This window comes from Thalassophryne amazonica, chromosome 21 (assembly GCF_902500255.1).
Source record: "Thalassophryne amazonica chromosome 21, fThaAma1.1, whole genome shotgun sequence".
Taxonomy (NCBI): Eukaryota; Metazoa; Chordata; class Actinopteri; order Batrachoidiformes; family Batrachoididae; genus Thalassophryne; species Thalassophryne amazonica.
In genome coordinates, this window is record NC_047123.1 from 25,542,591 (window position 1) to 25,550,553 (window position 7,963).

The 7,963-nt window shown below is 40.7% G+C and overlaps 1 pseudogene; it reads right to left on the reverse strand.

The window, feature by feature from the left end:
* The window catches only part of LOC117502709, a 48,005-nt pseudogene extending 41,621 nt beyond the window's left edge, over positions 1-6,384 (reverse strand).
* Positions 6,385-7,963: the final 1,579 nt, after the last annotated feature.

Genomic DNA, 7,963 nt, shown 5'->3' on the forward strand with positions numbered 1-7,963 from the left:
GAAACCCCTTAACTGGAGTGTCCTCTATAAAGAGGACACTCTATAATGAGGACACTCAGAGAGGGTATACAGGGTATACCTCCACCAAGGCAATCACTCTCCTTCTGCATGTGGGTCTGCGCCAAATCAATTATATACACAAACCGGCCACTTTATTAGGTACACCTGTTCAATAGTAAACATGTTCAATCAGCTAACTGCACTGAAATTGTGAATATATGTTCTGTAAAATATTCTGCAGGCATTCAACTGCAACAAGACATATGCATAGCCCAAGTGATTGCCACAACGTTCACCTAATTAGCATAATAATTGGGTGATGGAGCCCTATCCTCAGTGTCCGTCTCTCTTCAGTACCCTGTCATTTGCCCGTTTCCTGCTCAAAGTCTCATTCTGTCATTACAGCATCATCCTCCAGCACAAGAATTTTGTTACCACGGAAATCTCACCGCTACTAATGCAGAGCCACATCTTCATCAACATCCACCCCAAAGGTCATCTGCAGCACTTCAATCAAACAAAGTTATATATTTCCAGTGTCACACATACTTTGCATCAAACGTGTTAGAAGATGATCAATTATTCCGTCGTATTTGTGCTGCACATCACACCACGCCCCCTTCATCCTGCAGCGAGGCGGCATCTTACCACACTTTGCCTGCAGAGCACCAACGGGCTCAAGGGGCAAGAAACAAGCTGTTTCAGGCCAAAACTGGAAATTTTCTACAAGCACACACAGGGAATTGTTGACTTTGGGGACGATTATCATGAAATTCAAAACGTGCAACTGTGTGAACACTATGAAGAAAAGAGGTAGAAGAAGTCATTGTGCTGGAAATTATCCCTGGATACCATAGCTTGAATTGGATGAAAGTCTGTGAGTCCCCATGGACAGGACACCAGTCCACCGCAGGTTATTTCCAAGCGGCAACTTCCTGTGCTGAAAAATGAAGTCAAAACTGAAGTGCCAAACTCTGAAGTTCTGAATGGCTGCTTGAAGCTAGCTCTGAAAATGACTCAATCCCCTGAGATGTCCATGTCAATATGTCCAACTTTACACCAGAAATAAACATCCTGGCAAAACTCATCAATTTAAGTGATTTTAAGCTGTGACATTATGAAAAAATAGAGGTGTAGATGGTTTGTGTGATAGCTTACCTGCCAGGTGTTTGTCCTTTTTTAGTATTTTATTACAAATATCTGAGATAGTATGCCATGTTGTGCAGTTATTTGTACTAAGGAACCATCTAAGAAATACTCCAGTATTTTCTTTAGAATTTTATTTGTTTGCTACCGCCAGCAGCACTAATTAGCAGGTACTGATAGCTTGGTGATGTTAGTGCCACTGATGGTGCCACAGTTACAGAGACAATATACCTGTCACATGTTTTAATACCCTGCAACCAAATTCAGCAGTTATTGAAATCCCCATCCAGTTCACAAAAATATTTCTTCATTTAGCAAACCAGTGACTTAGCCTGTTAGCCTTAGCTAGCTTGGTAATTTTGAGATAGGTTGGTGTGTTCGGGCTTCATTTGTTTTGACCATAGGCGTAGTCAGGCACAGCCAAGATGGTGAAATCTAACTGCACCCAAACACCTCTCCTCAGATACCCTATGTTGATGTCATCAAGGATTTATCCAGGCATCTATGGTTAATTCCCCACCCAAGGCCAGTACCCATGTTCATCTGTGTGGACTGAGAAACAACACGTTGAATCCAGCCTCAGTGTACCATGACCTACAAAAAATGTATGATAGCCATCCCAGGGTGGTAGCTGTAGACAGGTTGGCACCAATGAAGGGTTATCCAGAGGTCAAAATTAAAAATGCTCCAATCGTGTTGAAAAATATACCACATTATTTGTCTGATCATAACAATTCCAAAAAGGTATAGTTTGGGCTATCTATGACTGAATGTTCTGGAGTTATGGGGTAAAAACAGCAAAAATAGTGTCAAAGGTCAATTGCAGTTCGTACAGTGGTCAAAGTAAAAGTTTCTCCAATTTCAGTAAAAATCATACAAATTATTGGTTGAAATAAAAGGATTAATAAATGGATTAGTTTTGACTGTGTTGAATGTTTGATCTCTTAAGTAAAAGTCAAATAAGGTTGACGTCCATTGGATTCTATGACATGTGACATATGTTACTCTGTAACATGATAACTAAGCATGACACATGGTGCAAACTATTCTTTTATAAAACCCTATTAACTCAAGCAATAACTTGCATCACGTTTTACCAAAATTGGAGCAACTTTAACTTTTGACCCCTGTACAAACTGAAACTGACATTTGTCACCATTTTTACTGTTTTTACACCATAACTCCATAGAATTCAGTTACAGATAGTCAAACCTATACCTTCTCGGAATTGTTATGATCAGACAAATAATGTGGTATATTTCTCTTTAAGATTGAAGCATTTTAAAATTTTGACCTCTGTGTAATTTTTCATTGACCCCTGGCTGGCTATAGCTACCACCCTGGGATGGTTATCACACATTTTTGTGTAGGACATGGTACACTGAGGCTGGATTCTAAGTGTTGTTTCATCCCCTTAAGTGTTATCGAAAACCTGCTTGGCCCATGAACTATAAGTACAGTCCTCAGTTATACACAAATACACAAAAGAAAAGACGCAGAAGATGTGGAAGGAGGACGGGCTCTTTTGCATCTGAGCATCGGCATCGTCACCTTTGGCTGTTTAAATAATTCAAGACAGACATCAGCTGATTATTAAATAATTCAGCAGGGGAGAAGATCACAAGATATAAGGCCCACGTCCAAGACACAAGACCAGAGGTGACCGGCGGCGACACGCAGACAGCAACAGGCACCCAAATGACACATAGAGCCAATCAGATGATGGTTATGCAGCATTGGTCTGACTCAGTATTTGCAGCAGAGCTTGCTTGTGAGGCCGTGACACACGCTTCATCTCTCGACGTGTCGAACAAGCTGTGAGGTTTGATGTTTTTATTCACATGTGAGAGTCAGAGTGAGCTGATGGCTGATATAAACATGAAACGGAGCTCTGAGGAAAGCCGTCTGTTACTTTACGTGGGAAAATATTTACACGAGTTGTACATTTTAATGATGATTTTAATGGACCAGTTGAGCATAAAGACAGTCGAGGCCAACCTCAATGACCTTGACCTTCACCCAAATGATTGACCTGTTGATGACTCTGCTAGGGCAGTTCTGGAATCCACCAAAGTGTGCATCACGTTTGGTCTAAATTAGTTCTTTAAGGGCAATTTTCAGTGATAAACCAAAGAAATCAGAAAAAAAGATCTGGGAGAAGTTGGTCAACAAACCTTCACTCCAATGACTGATCTTTGGTCAATTTGACCTTTCAGGGTAATTCCAGAACCTGCATTGACATGCATGCCAAGTTTGGGCCACAGAGTTAAAAACTTGAATTTTGACCTTTGACCCCCAATTACCGTTGCCAAATTTGAGATCGCCTGGATAATTCCAGACCCGCGTCCCATATGTCTGTCAAGTTTGGTGCACATTGGAGTGGTGGGGGTGGGGGTGGGGGAGGGGTGTACATCAAATATTTGACCTTTGACCCCAATGACACTGACTTTTGCCAAAATAGAATCCTTTATCATTCTGACGTTGACCGTCATTGGCATCAAGTTTTGGGAGGAACAGAGAAACAAACTGAAACTTTGACTGTTGTCAATATTTTAAAAGCATCAAATTGCATCAAAATTTGATTTTCTACATAAAAAATAATTACTTTTTTGTTTCAAATAAATTAAAATACATATTTGGCTCCTATCACCTGACTGCCCCAGATAAATGACTACTTTCAGGAGGTAGGGATGAGTGGCCGCCAACCAGGACTCCAGGTTAGGTACAACTGATCCTGGTCCATTCAAGCCAAAAATTTCACGCTGATTATTGCAAAACTGAAAGTCACACTACAGAATAAACTATAGAATTTCCATAAGTGAGCACATTTCTTAGTTTCTCTCTTATTACAACGTGGCAGCACATTTTGCAGCCCAAACCCAACAAAGTCTTTATTGTCATTGAACATACATACAATAAAATTTGTGCTCTGCATTTATCCCATCCTCATTACAGTTAGACACAATCCAACCACTAGGGGCAGTGGGCAGCCACACTCCAGGACACGGGGACCAACTCCAGATGTAGAGACAAGCAGTAAGTTCCTCCTGTGCCCCAAAAACTGGAGATCACCTTCTCTCTGCATGTTCAATTTCTCCAAATAAATGCACTTAAAATACATATTTTAGTAAATTTATTCAATTCAATTCATTCATTCATTCACTCCCACTTAGCTGGATCCACAGCGCATATCCCCGTAATCCCCTCTAATTGAGCTGAAATTCCCCCAAATAAAAGTACTTAATATATATATATATTGATTATAAATTGATTATATTAAATTCATTCATTTTTTGCCACTTCTCCGGATCCAGAGTAGCCTCTTCAGCCACAAACTGCTCCTTCCCAGGCACAGGACGAACAGACTGAAAAATTCCTTTTTCCCTCAGGCCATCAGACTCACTCGGGGAGAGGAGTAATAGGAAGACAGAGGAAGGGAAGGAGAGGAACTGTAGTAGCCAATAAACCAGTAGCAAGCACTATTTCTGGTATTATTTATATTTGTATATCTGCAAAGTTTTATTTTCTTTCACTTTTGATACTCTGTGTGCTTCTTACCCTGTGTGCTGCTATACAATGCTTTTGGAACCTCAATTTACCTGAGAATTTAATCTCATCTAATCTGGTGGCAGCAGACCACGCAGCCCATCTCACATTTCCACATCCTCGGCCAAGTCCTGTTACTCTTCCAGGGGAATCCCAAGGCATTCCCAAACCATCTGGGAAATATAATCCCTCCAACATGTGATTCCGGAAGTGATTAGAGGCGTTTTCAACAACCAACTCGCAGAGAAAATGATTAATCCACTACAAAATAATTATTTTATATACGTAGCGTCCAGTGCACAACGTGTGGCAGCCAGTGGAACAAAGCGCAGTGTCCATCTGGGAACACAATGGGTGGGATCGTCACGACGATGTGCGTGCAAGTGCACTGATCAAAGTCGTGCAAGTGTCAGGGGACCTTTAGAGTGACAATTTTGCTTCTGAGAAGTCTTTCTGCACATTTTCAGGTAATCTGACAAATTCCTGAAAAAAATGTCAATCTAACTGTGTGTAGTTTTTGAATTTTCTGCAAACAGACTAACAGATAACAGACACAAAAATTAGGGCCTTGGAGAATTATGATATAGATCCTCCAGTTCAACAAAATTTGGGTTCTAAAACTTGTTAGCCTGCACCAGCAACCACTGACTCACCTTTTTTCTTCAGTCTTTTGGCTGCGCTAAATGCAAAGGTGAAGCATATGTCCCCTATGAGCTACTGTAGCCATGTGGTGGTGCAACTCCAATCTACACATGAAAGGCTCATTCTAAACTTAAACGCATTTATTAACTGATGATCATGAATGCTATAATCCGTTTCTGCTAATAAACACCCGTACAGCAAATCCTGCATACTGTAGCTTTAATGCTTCAAGTCGTTCTGTGTGAATGTCAGTCATCTCCACTGACACAGAGGGTCACCAGAGGGGTCATCACTATGACAATATTAATGGCCTGTCTGTCCACCACGCCCATGCATGCAAAGCAGTAGCAGATAAGTCAATATCCCAGATTCTTTGCTTATGATCGGTGCACGATCGAGGCGCACTTACAGTCCAGGTGCTTCTTCTTGGGCGCCATCACTTCGTGCGTGGTGGCTTTGCACACAGCCCGGGCCATGTCCGATCCCGTTAGCTGGTATTGCGCAGCGGCGATGCGATCCGTTAACGTCTGCCCCGACATTTTTTCTCCACCTCAGGAAATTCTTTTTCACCAGAGGATGATGATGATGATGGTGGTGGTGGTGGCGATGAAGAAGAAGAAGAAGAAGAAGAAGAAACGCTGAGCGGATCCCCCCCCGGCTGACAGGCCTGCGACCTTCTGTGTGGGCTTTAAAAAATAAAAATAAAAACAAAATAAGAGAGAGGAAAAAGACACACGCACATGAAGTGATCTAACGCGATTGTGTCAATGTTCTTCTCGCTGTAAATCGTGCTATTGAGACTTACGCGCGGCCGTTCACTTCAGCACCTTGGACAGCGACCCTGGTTATGTAACGTTAAAATCCGTGTTCCCACCTCGCAGCGGAGACGGAAATGAAGACTAAAATAAAAACAAAAAAGCACGCCAGCAGATATCTCTTTGACAAATTGTGGGATGAACATCAACACTCTCCGATGGGTGAAAAATTCCGTTCGGAGGAGGCATCGGGTTCAGCTGCCTTCTCCTCTCGCGTCAACACAGGAGGGGAGGGGGAAGCCTTTCAAAATAAGAGTTCGGCAGAAGCCGCAGTGTCGTTGGGTTGCGGTCGTTGTCATTATTATTATTTTTTTTTTTAACCCCACTCTGATCTGTTGCGGTTCAGTTACTCCGCTTCTGGTTCGCAGACATAAAATGCGCACGGCTTCCATCGTTATCGCAAACAGTGCGCTGCGGGAAACGGGGAGATGGGTGTTCTTTTTGTTTCTTTTTTTTTTGTGGCTGTGCACAGACTATACCCTCCCACAGTGGGGGCTTGGAAACGTCCCATCTCGCTTCGGGGAGGGGAAGTGGGTCAGTGTGTAAAATCTCATATGCGTCAATATGGGAATTTTTGCGCAGGCAGCTCTGCAGTGAAGCTTGATGGGGCTCCCCCCCTCTCCCCACACACACATACACACCCCAAGAACCCCAGTTGCCTGATTATAACCTCACTAAAAGTCTAACATTTGTCATTCTGTCCTTTGCATCACCAAAAATGCAACTTATCACGTGTGCATGAAATCGCTGGATTGGCGCTTTGTTCTTTCCTCCTAATTTTTGTGTTCTTTCCTACAGTTATTTTACACACACACACACACACACACACACACACACACACACACACACACTGAACAAATATTATTCATGCTTGCAATTTGCCTTGCTGACAGTCCCCAAAGCTGCCGTAGAAGTCCATGTTAAAATGTCCAACTTTACAGTAGAAATAAACATGGGAGGGTAAAATTCCATATAACTCATCCATATAACATAGTTTAAACCATAAAGTTATGAATAATTAGGGGCATGGTGGCAGTGAGTGAGAACAAGCGTGCACAGTCTACAGCCCTGCTAGCAGTCGCTACTAGCTGCATTTGACTCAACTGTCTGTCATTTCTGTGCATTTTATTTTAAATAAGTGAAATAAGTTTTGCTGTATGGCTAATTGTACAAAAAAAAGTTTAACATTTTTTAAATTTTGACCACATATAGTACATCAGGGCATGCAGCTGCTGTGTAACATTGCTTTTCACTTTTAAATAAATATAATATATAATTTATTTTACAATAATATTAGGTATATTTAATCGGGATTTTCCTACTAAACAAAAGAAATTAAGTTCTTTAATTACTTGAATATTAAGTTTGCAACTACATATTTTTTCTTTAATGAAATACAAAGAAAAATCTAGCATTAAGTTTAATTTATTTGTATTAAGGAGGAAATAGAAATGTTTGTACATTTTAAACAAAAATTCTGTTGAGCTGTTCTTGGGGGAGGGACTTGTTTCAAAACAAAAGTTCTAGGCTGCCTAAAAGTTTTGCACAATCTTGTAGAATAGATAATGTTTAATGGCTGATTTGAAAACTCTGAAAGTAAATGTGTACTTTTGATTTTTTTTTTTTTTTACCGTGACAATTTTGTTTAGCAAAAATTTAAATTACATTATTATCAAATACGGCCTAAAGCAGCCATTTTTTTCTGCAATTAAAATAAAAAAAATTGTAATTTTTGAGATAAAGTATAACATCATGTTCATGGAATATGTTCATGATTTATGTAATTTTTTAAAGGTTATTCCAAAACACACAAC